This window comes from Pollicipes pollicipes, unplaced genomic scaffold (assembly GCF_011947565.3).
Source record: "Pollicipes pollicipes isolate AB1234 unplaced genomic scaffold, Ppol_2.1 Scaffold_1383;HRSCAF=1616_pilon_pilon_pilon, whole genome shotgun sequence".
NCBI classification, from domain to species: domain Eukaryota; kingdom Metazoa; phylum Arthropoda; class Thecostraca; order Pollicipedomorpha; family Pollicipedidae; genus Pollicipes; species Pollicipes pollicipes.
In genome coordinates, this window is record NW_023595930.1 from 38,082 (window position 1) to 45,577 (window position 7,496).

General features: G+C 44.9%; 1 long non-coding RNA gene across 1 annotated transcript; it reads left to right on the forward strand.

Moving 5' to 3' along the window:
• Window positions 1-5,923: 5,923 nt before the first annotated feature.
• Window positions 5,924-7,336, forward strand: LOC119095402 (uncharacterized). Its single transcript, XR_005093903.1, has 3 exons — window positions 5,924-6,029; window positions 6,745-6,847; window positions 7,162-7,336. It is a non-coding gene; the product is annotated as an uncharacterized LOC119095402 (long non-coding RNA).
• Window positions 7,337-7,496: the final 160 nt, after the last annotated feature.

Below are 7,496 nucleotides of genomic sequence, written 5' to 3' on the forward strand. Positions count from 1 at the left end.
AGACTGAAGCAAAGCTAGCGTTTCCGGTACGGCACATATACGTCTATTAGCGCAGTGCACCTCATGCACGAGTCCAGATAATGTGATTCACACTTACAAGAAGAAAAAAAGCACATCGTGCTGACAATGTCGATTGAGCTGCAAGGCTTTGGTCCGTTGAATAAAACTCATGCATTACTGTGAGATGCTGCCATCATGTGCGGACAGACTGTAGTAGTTCCCTCTTAAAGTAGCACACATATTGTATAATTCCGATTGGCGAGACCTAAAAACCGCTCTGACATGCAAAGACACACCCTGCCGACAGGAACCCCAAGAAAAGAAGCCAAGCCCCGGGAACCGAAGACCGAAGCAAAGGCAACGCTTTCAGTACGGTACATATACGTTTATTGGTGCGGGGCACCTAAAACAATAGTCCTTTTAATGCGATTCACACTTACTAGAAGTAAACATACCGTGCCGACAATGTTGGTTGAGCTGCAAGACTTTGGTTTAATGAATAGGACTCATGCACTGTTGTGAGATGCCACCATCATGTGCGGACGAACTGTAGTAGCACCTTCTTCTTTAAGTAGTGGACCTCTTGTATGATTCCAATTGGCGAGACCTAACAACCGCTTTGCATCCAAAGACATACTCTACCGAGATGATGTGCCAACAGCAATCCTAAGGGAACGGACCAAGCCCCGGAAACCCAAAACCGAAGCGAGGCCACGTTTTCGGTACGGTACATGCATATTTATAAACGCAGCGCACCTCCTACACGAGAGTGCTATCTCGGTGGAGAATGTTCTTGGATGCCAGAACCGTTTTCAGGTCTCCCCAACTGGAAAAATGCAAGAGGTGCACTACTTTAAGAGGGTGCTATTACAGTCCGTCCGCGCAACATGACGTTGACATCTCACAGCAAGGCATGAGTCTTGTTCACTTAACCGAAGTTTTGAAGCTCAAACGACATTGTCGACACGATGTGTTTACTTCTAGTAAGCGTGAATCGCACTATAAGGACTGGCGTTTCAAGTGCCCGTGCCAATGAACGTGTGTGTGCCGTACCGAAGACGTTGGCTTTGCTTCGGTCCTCGGTTTCCGGGGCTTGGTTCTTTTTTGGGGGTTCCCGTCGGCATATTATCTCGGTAGAGTACGCCTTTGGATGTCAGAGCAGTTTTTAGGTCTCCCCAATTAGAATTATACAAGAGGTGTTTTTCTTTAAGAAGGTGCTACTCCAGTCCGTCCGCACACGATAACAAAATCCCATGGCAATGCATGAGTCTTATACATTGATCCGAAGTGTTGAAGTTCAACCGACAATATCGGCACAACCTGTTTATTTCTAGCAAGTGTGAATTGCATTATCCGGACCCGTGTGTGAGGTGCACTGCGCCAATTAAAGCATATATACCGTTCTGAAAACGTGGGATTTACTTCGGTCTTCGGTTTCCGGGCTTGGCTTATTTCCTTGGCATTGCTGTTGGCATAATATCTTGGTAGAGCATGTAATTGGATGTCAGTGTTTTTAGGTCTCGCCAATTTGAATTATGCAAGAGGTGCACTACTTAAAGAGGGTGCTGCTACAGTCTGTCCGCACGACATTATGGTATTGTCTCACGGCAATACATGCGTCTTATTCATTGAACGGCAGTGCTGTAGCTCAACCGATATTGTCGACACGCTGTGTTTATTTCTACTGAGTGTGAATCACATTATCTGGGAATATGCATGAGGTGCACCTAAAACCTCATGTGATCTGAAAACGGCTCTGGCACCCAAGGACATTTTGTACCGAGATAGTACTCTCGTGTATGAGGTGCACTGCGCTTATGAACTTGTATGTAGCGTACCGAAATTCCAATGAGCGAGGCATGAAATCGCTCTGGCATCCAGAAACATACTCTACCGAGATAATATGCCAACAGCAACTCTAAGGAAGCGGACTAAGCCCGGGAACCGAAGACCAAAGGAAAGCCAACGCATTCGGTACGGTATATATATATATATATATATATATATATATCTATATATATATATATATATAAGGAAGCGGACTAAGCCCGGGAACCGAAGACCAAAGGAAAGCCAACGCATTCGGTACGGTATATAAATGTATATATATATATATATATATATATATATATATATATATATATGTGTGTGGTGTGTGTGTGTTGTGTGTGTGTGTGTGTGTGTGTGTGTGTGTGTGTGTGTGTGTGTGTGTGTGTGTGTGTGTGTGTGTGTGTGTGTGTGTGTGTGTGTGTGTGTGTGTGTGTGTGTGTGTGTGTGTTTGCTAACGCTGTGCACATCACACACGAGTCCGGATAATGCGATTTACATTTATTAGCAAGAAACACAGCGTGCAGACAATGTCGGTTAAGTTACAACACTTCAGTTCAATTAATTTGACTCATGCATTGCCGTGAGATGTTGTCAATACCAACACTACCATTACTAACATGATATGCTAACAGATAACTTACAGAAAGGACTAAAGCATCAGAAACTATCATTAAACATGACTATCAAACACTGCGCTTGGTTGGTGTAACGACCTCATGCACTGACACAACGCAGGCCCGCGAGTACCCAGCCACTCTTGAGCATCCCTCGCTCGCCGCCTCTGAGAACTTCCTAGGCCACACCGCCTGGGAGTTTGGTCCACTCCTTACAGCCACGCGTCACAAGCAGCCACAGCCAATCAAGATATGCGGAGACTGGAGGTGTGCGGTGAAGCCGAAATAGATCAGAAGCTGGAAGGGCTTAGGTCTTAAGAAGGGCAGGGCTGTGAGCTGCACCGACTGATATCGAAGCTGGCTATTTCAGTTCAAAACTGCATACGAATGTGAAACACTCCCGTTAAACGAAAATAAACGTCCTACATGGAAAATAAATTTATGATCCGGTTTCATGTGTGAAACTTATCGCTTCACGAAAGATTATTGCACGACGTGCTGGCCCCTAGTAAGTTGGAATGGTATCAGCAAGACTCAGGCTTAGGGTGTACAGCATTACTGACCATGAAAATATCCTCCAATGAAATGGGCCTTGGTTCAATCTACGGTTTAAGGGGCTTGGCCCGTTCTCCTAGGACTGCTGTTGGCAAATTATGTCGGTAGAGTATGTCGTTGGATGTCAGAGTGACTTTCAGGTCTCGGCAACGCGAATTATAGCAAGATGTGTACTACTTTAGGAGTGTACTACAGGCCGTCCGCGCATGATGGCAGCATCTCGCGGCAAGGCACTGAATCATATCAACTGAACTGAAGTGTTGGAGCTCAACCGACATTCCCGGCACGATATGTTATTTCTTATAAGTGTGAATCACATTATCCGGACTCGTGTATGAGGTGCACTGCGCTAATAGACGTATATGTATCGTACCGAAAGCGTTGGCTTTCCTTTGGTCTTCGGTTCCCGGGGCTTGGTCCGCTTCCCTAGGATTGCCGTTGGCATATTATCTCGGCAGAGTATGTTCCTGGATGTCAGAGCGATTTCATGTCTCGCTCATTGGAATTTCGGGACGGTCCGTACACATTTATAAGCGCAGTGCACCTCATACACGAGAGTACTATCTTGGTAGAGAATGTTCTTGGGTGCCAGAGCCGTTTGCAGGTCACATGAGGTTTCAGGTGCACCTCGTACACAAGCCCAGGATAATGTGATTCCCACTCAGTAGAAATAAACACAGGGTGCCGACAATATCGGTTGAGCTACAACACTTTGGTTCAATGAATAAAGACGCATGTATTGCCGTGAGATAACACCATAATGTTGTGCGGACGGACGTAGTAACGCTCTTTTTAAGTAGATGCACGTCTTGTATGATTCAGATTGGCGAGACCTAAAAACTGTTCTGACATCCAAAGGACATGCTCTACCGAGATAAAATGTCAATAACAATGCCAAGGAACAAGCCAAGCCCCCGGAAACCAAAGACCGAAGTAAATCCCACGTTTTCAGTGACGGTACAAATACGTTAATTGGCGCAGTGCACCTCATACACGAGTTTGGATAATGCGATTCACACTTGCCAGAAATAATCACATCGTGCCGACAATGTCAGCTGAGCTACAACACTTCGATTAATGAATAAACTCATGCGTTGCCGTGAGATGTTGCCAACATGTGCGGACGGACTGTAGTAGCACCGTCTTAAAGAAGTACGCTTCTCGCATAATTCCAATTGGAGAGACCTAAAACCACTCTGACATCTAAATGACGTACTCTACGGAGATAATATGCCGACAGGAACGCAAAGAAAGAAGCCAAGCCCCGGAAACCGAGGACCGAAGCAAAGCCAACGTTTTCGGTACGGTACATATACGTTTATTGGCGCGGGGCACTTGAAACGCCAGTCCTTATAGTGCGATTCACGCTTACTAGAAGTAACCACATCGTGCCCACAATGTCGGTTGAGCTACAAGACTTCGGTTCGATGAACAAGACTCATGCCTTGCTGTGAGATGTTGCCATCATGTTGGGCGGATGGACCGCAGTAGCACCATCTTAAAGTAGTGCACCTCTTACATATTCCAGTTGGCAAGACCTGAAAACGACTCTGGCATCCAAGAACATTCTCTACCGAGATAGTACTCTCGTGTCTTCGGTTTCCGGGGCTTGGCTTCTTTTCTTGGGGTTTCTGTCGGCATATTATCGCGGTAGGGTATGTCTTTGCATATCAGAGAGGTTTTCAGGTCTCCCCAATTGAAATTATGCAAGAGGTGCACTACTTTAGAGGGTGCTACTGCAGTCCGTCCGCACATGATGGCAACATCTCACGGCAAAACATGAGCCTTATTCATCGGACCGAAGTCTTGCAGCTCAACCGACATTGTCAGCACGATGTGTTTCGTTCTAATAAGTGTAAATCGCATTATCCGGACTCGTGTATGAGGTGCACTGCGCTAATAGGCACATATATACCATACCGAAAACATTGGCCTTGCTTCGGCGTTCGGTCCCTGTGGCTTGATCCGTTTTTCTAAGATTGCTGTAAGTGTTTCAGTTTAACGGGCATTGTTGGCTCTTTGTGTTATCTATTTGGAAATATCAAGTCAAGCTTCACAACTGGAAATAATTTGGTAAGTACAAGAAGTGCAATAATAAGGAGAGTGTATGCGTCTTTCGGGTCTACGTGCGATGGACCGTAAGTTATCAGATATTTGAGAAAAAAATTATCAAAGTTATGGTATGTACGCAGGTAGGCATACCAACAGAGAGTTCGAGACACAACTGTGAAGAACTGGGATACTTCTTTTGGTTACTCGTGATTTGGTCATTATGTTGCCTTTTAGTACATATAAATCGTCTGCTGTCGGCATGTTAGAAGTTACATTACTGCTTTTTCCGAAATTATAATATTGTTAGATGGTAACTGCTTGAAGATGACTTGCAATCATGTGAGCAATGTGAGTAGCAATGGTCTAAACGACGAAATGAATAATGTTAATTGCCTTACTATTTTGGTGTTAAGGTATCATTTTGGGTCATATGATTTCAAAATTGGGCAATTCTGCTAACGCGAACTGGTTATGCCCGTTTCGTACTGCGCTTTTAACGCTCGCGGTGGATAGTTTTCTCTTCTAAAAGAGGTGAAGTACTTGAAAAATGCTTCTTGTCCTTCGTTGAGCAGAACTCGTACCGGTGTATTTATGCAGTTAATCACATTTTTTTAGATCTACCTTTTGTTTTGGCCGGGCGGGTTTCATCAACGAATATTTTTTAGCTTTGTCGTTGAAGACCGCTATGCGTGCGCGCCATTTATGTAGCCTGCCAACCTTGTTTCGGCGTAGCGAAGCACGGAGTAATGATTGCGCGTGTGGTTGGTGTAGATAAGGCAATGTATAAATTTAGCTCAGTGTGATACACTGAGAAAAGTATTGTATCAGACTAAACGCCGAGTGATGTAGATGTAGTGATGCTAACTTTGTGATGAGGAAATGATTCCTCTGCCTCTGCTGCGTTGGCTTCCGAGCCTCGATCACGCGGCAGCTCGACGTCCCAGGTGGTGTAGTTTTGCACATCACTTTGTGGAGTAGGTGAGCAGAGAAAGGTCATATCCCAAACAAATGGTGCAAGCCACGTCTCCATGATTTTGACCAGGTTTTTTTTCTTAAAGTTGGGGGCATCTTATCTAACTTAATTGGGAACTACACACTTGTTCCCCAATTAAGTATCTGTAGGTCAGTAAAAGCCTAGGTGGGGATCACATTCCCCCAGAAGCTTTACTCTGGGTGAGATAGGTTGTACCTTGGGTGGAATGCGGCTGCACTTACTGCCATGCCCCAGATGCTCCCATTTATGTTGTAGCTTGCATGACATTTCATCATAAGCTTGGCATTGTGTACTCCAGGGAATGGTGCAACAGGTGCACAACATTTTTACCATCAGCTCTATCAGCCTTTATTGGGACTGACACATTTACAATAGAGTTATCAATATCAGCAACTTTCTACCAGCTTCATAGCTAAAAAAAATACAGTAGGTTTGAGCATGGAATTAGGAAGGAAGCACTTACTTAGGAAGCTCTTGATATGAGTATAAGTTTATAAGTATGATATGAGTATAGCATCATGAGTACAAAATATTTCATTTTACCCAGTCACAATCCTGGAGTACAAAATCTGGTACGCACTATACCAGGAAACTTTTTCCAACACTGGCAATACACAATCGCTTGATGAGTGTAGGCTGGAAGGTATGGTTGGATATCAGTGCCAATGACTAATAAGTTTCTTGCTTACTTTTGAACAGAAGGGGCAGCAATGAATGAAAATCAGAAGCCAGATGAGAAGAAGCCAGTAAAAATGCAGTTGATTTACAGAAACTCAGGCTTGACAAGCTTTTCAAGAACATTGTGAGTATATAACACAATTAGTCTCTGGTTTGGCCTGTAATAATTATATGTTTTTGGGGGAAAGCCATGTGTTATATGTCTTAGCATTATTTTGATATTGGTACCATCATCTGTAATGTATCCCTTGGAACTCACAAAACATGGAAGATAACCAGTGTCAGAATGAACTCAGACAAGAAATGTTTGCTTTCCATGAGTGGGCTCTGCAAATAAAATGCATTAATTCAAATGGATCATGTCATGGTGGATAGTTTAGCATATCTTAGGTGTCACACATTCTCTTAGGACAATTGTTAGGTGATCTTGATGTCCAGGACCGGCCAGTGCATCTGCCAGAGGCGTCCAAGTCGCGCACTTTCTCGGCGGCGCCCGAGTTTGTGCGCAACGTGATGGGCTCGAGCGCTGGCGCCGGCAGCGGCGAGTTCCACGTGTACCGGCATATCCGGCGGCGAGAGAACGCCCGCCAGAAGTTCATCGCCGAGGAGGCCGACAAGGTCAGCCATCTGATGTGGTCTCCTGATGGGCTGCTCTCTGGGCTGATGGGCCTTGTGGTCTCCTGGGCTGCTCGTAATTGCGCTGCTTCTGTGCTTTTTAATGTGCAGCGATTCTGTGGAACCTCTGGTGAATGTATCTCCCGCAAACAAAACTG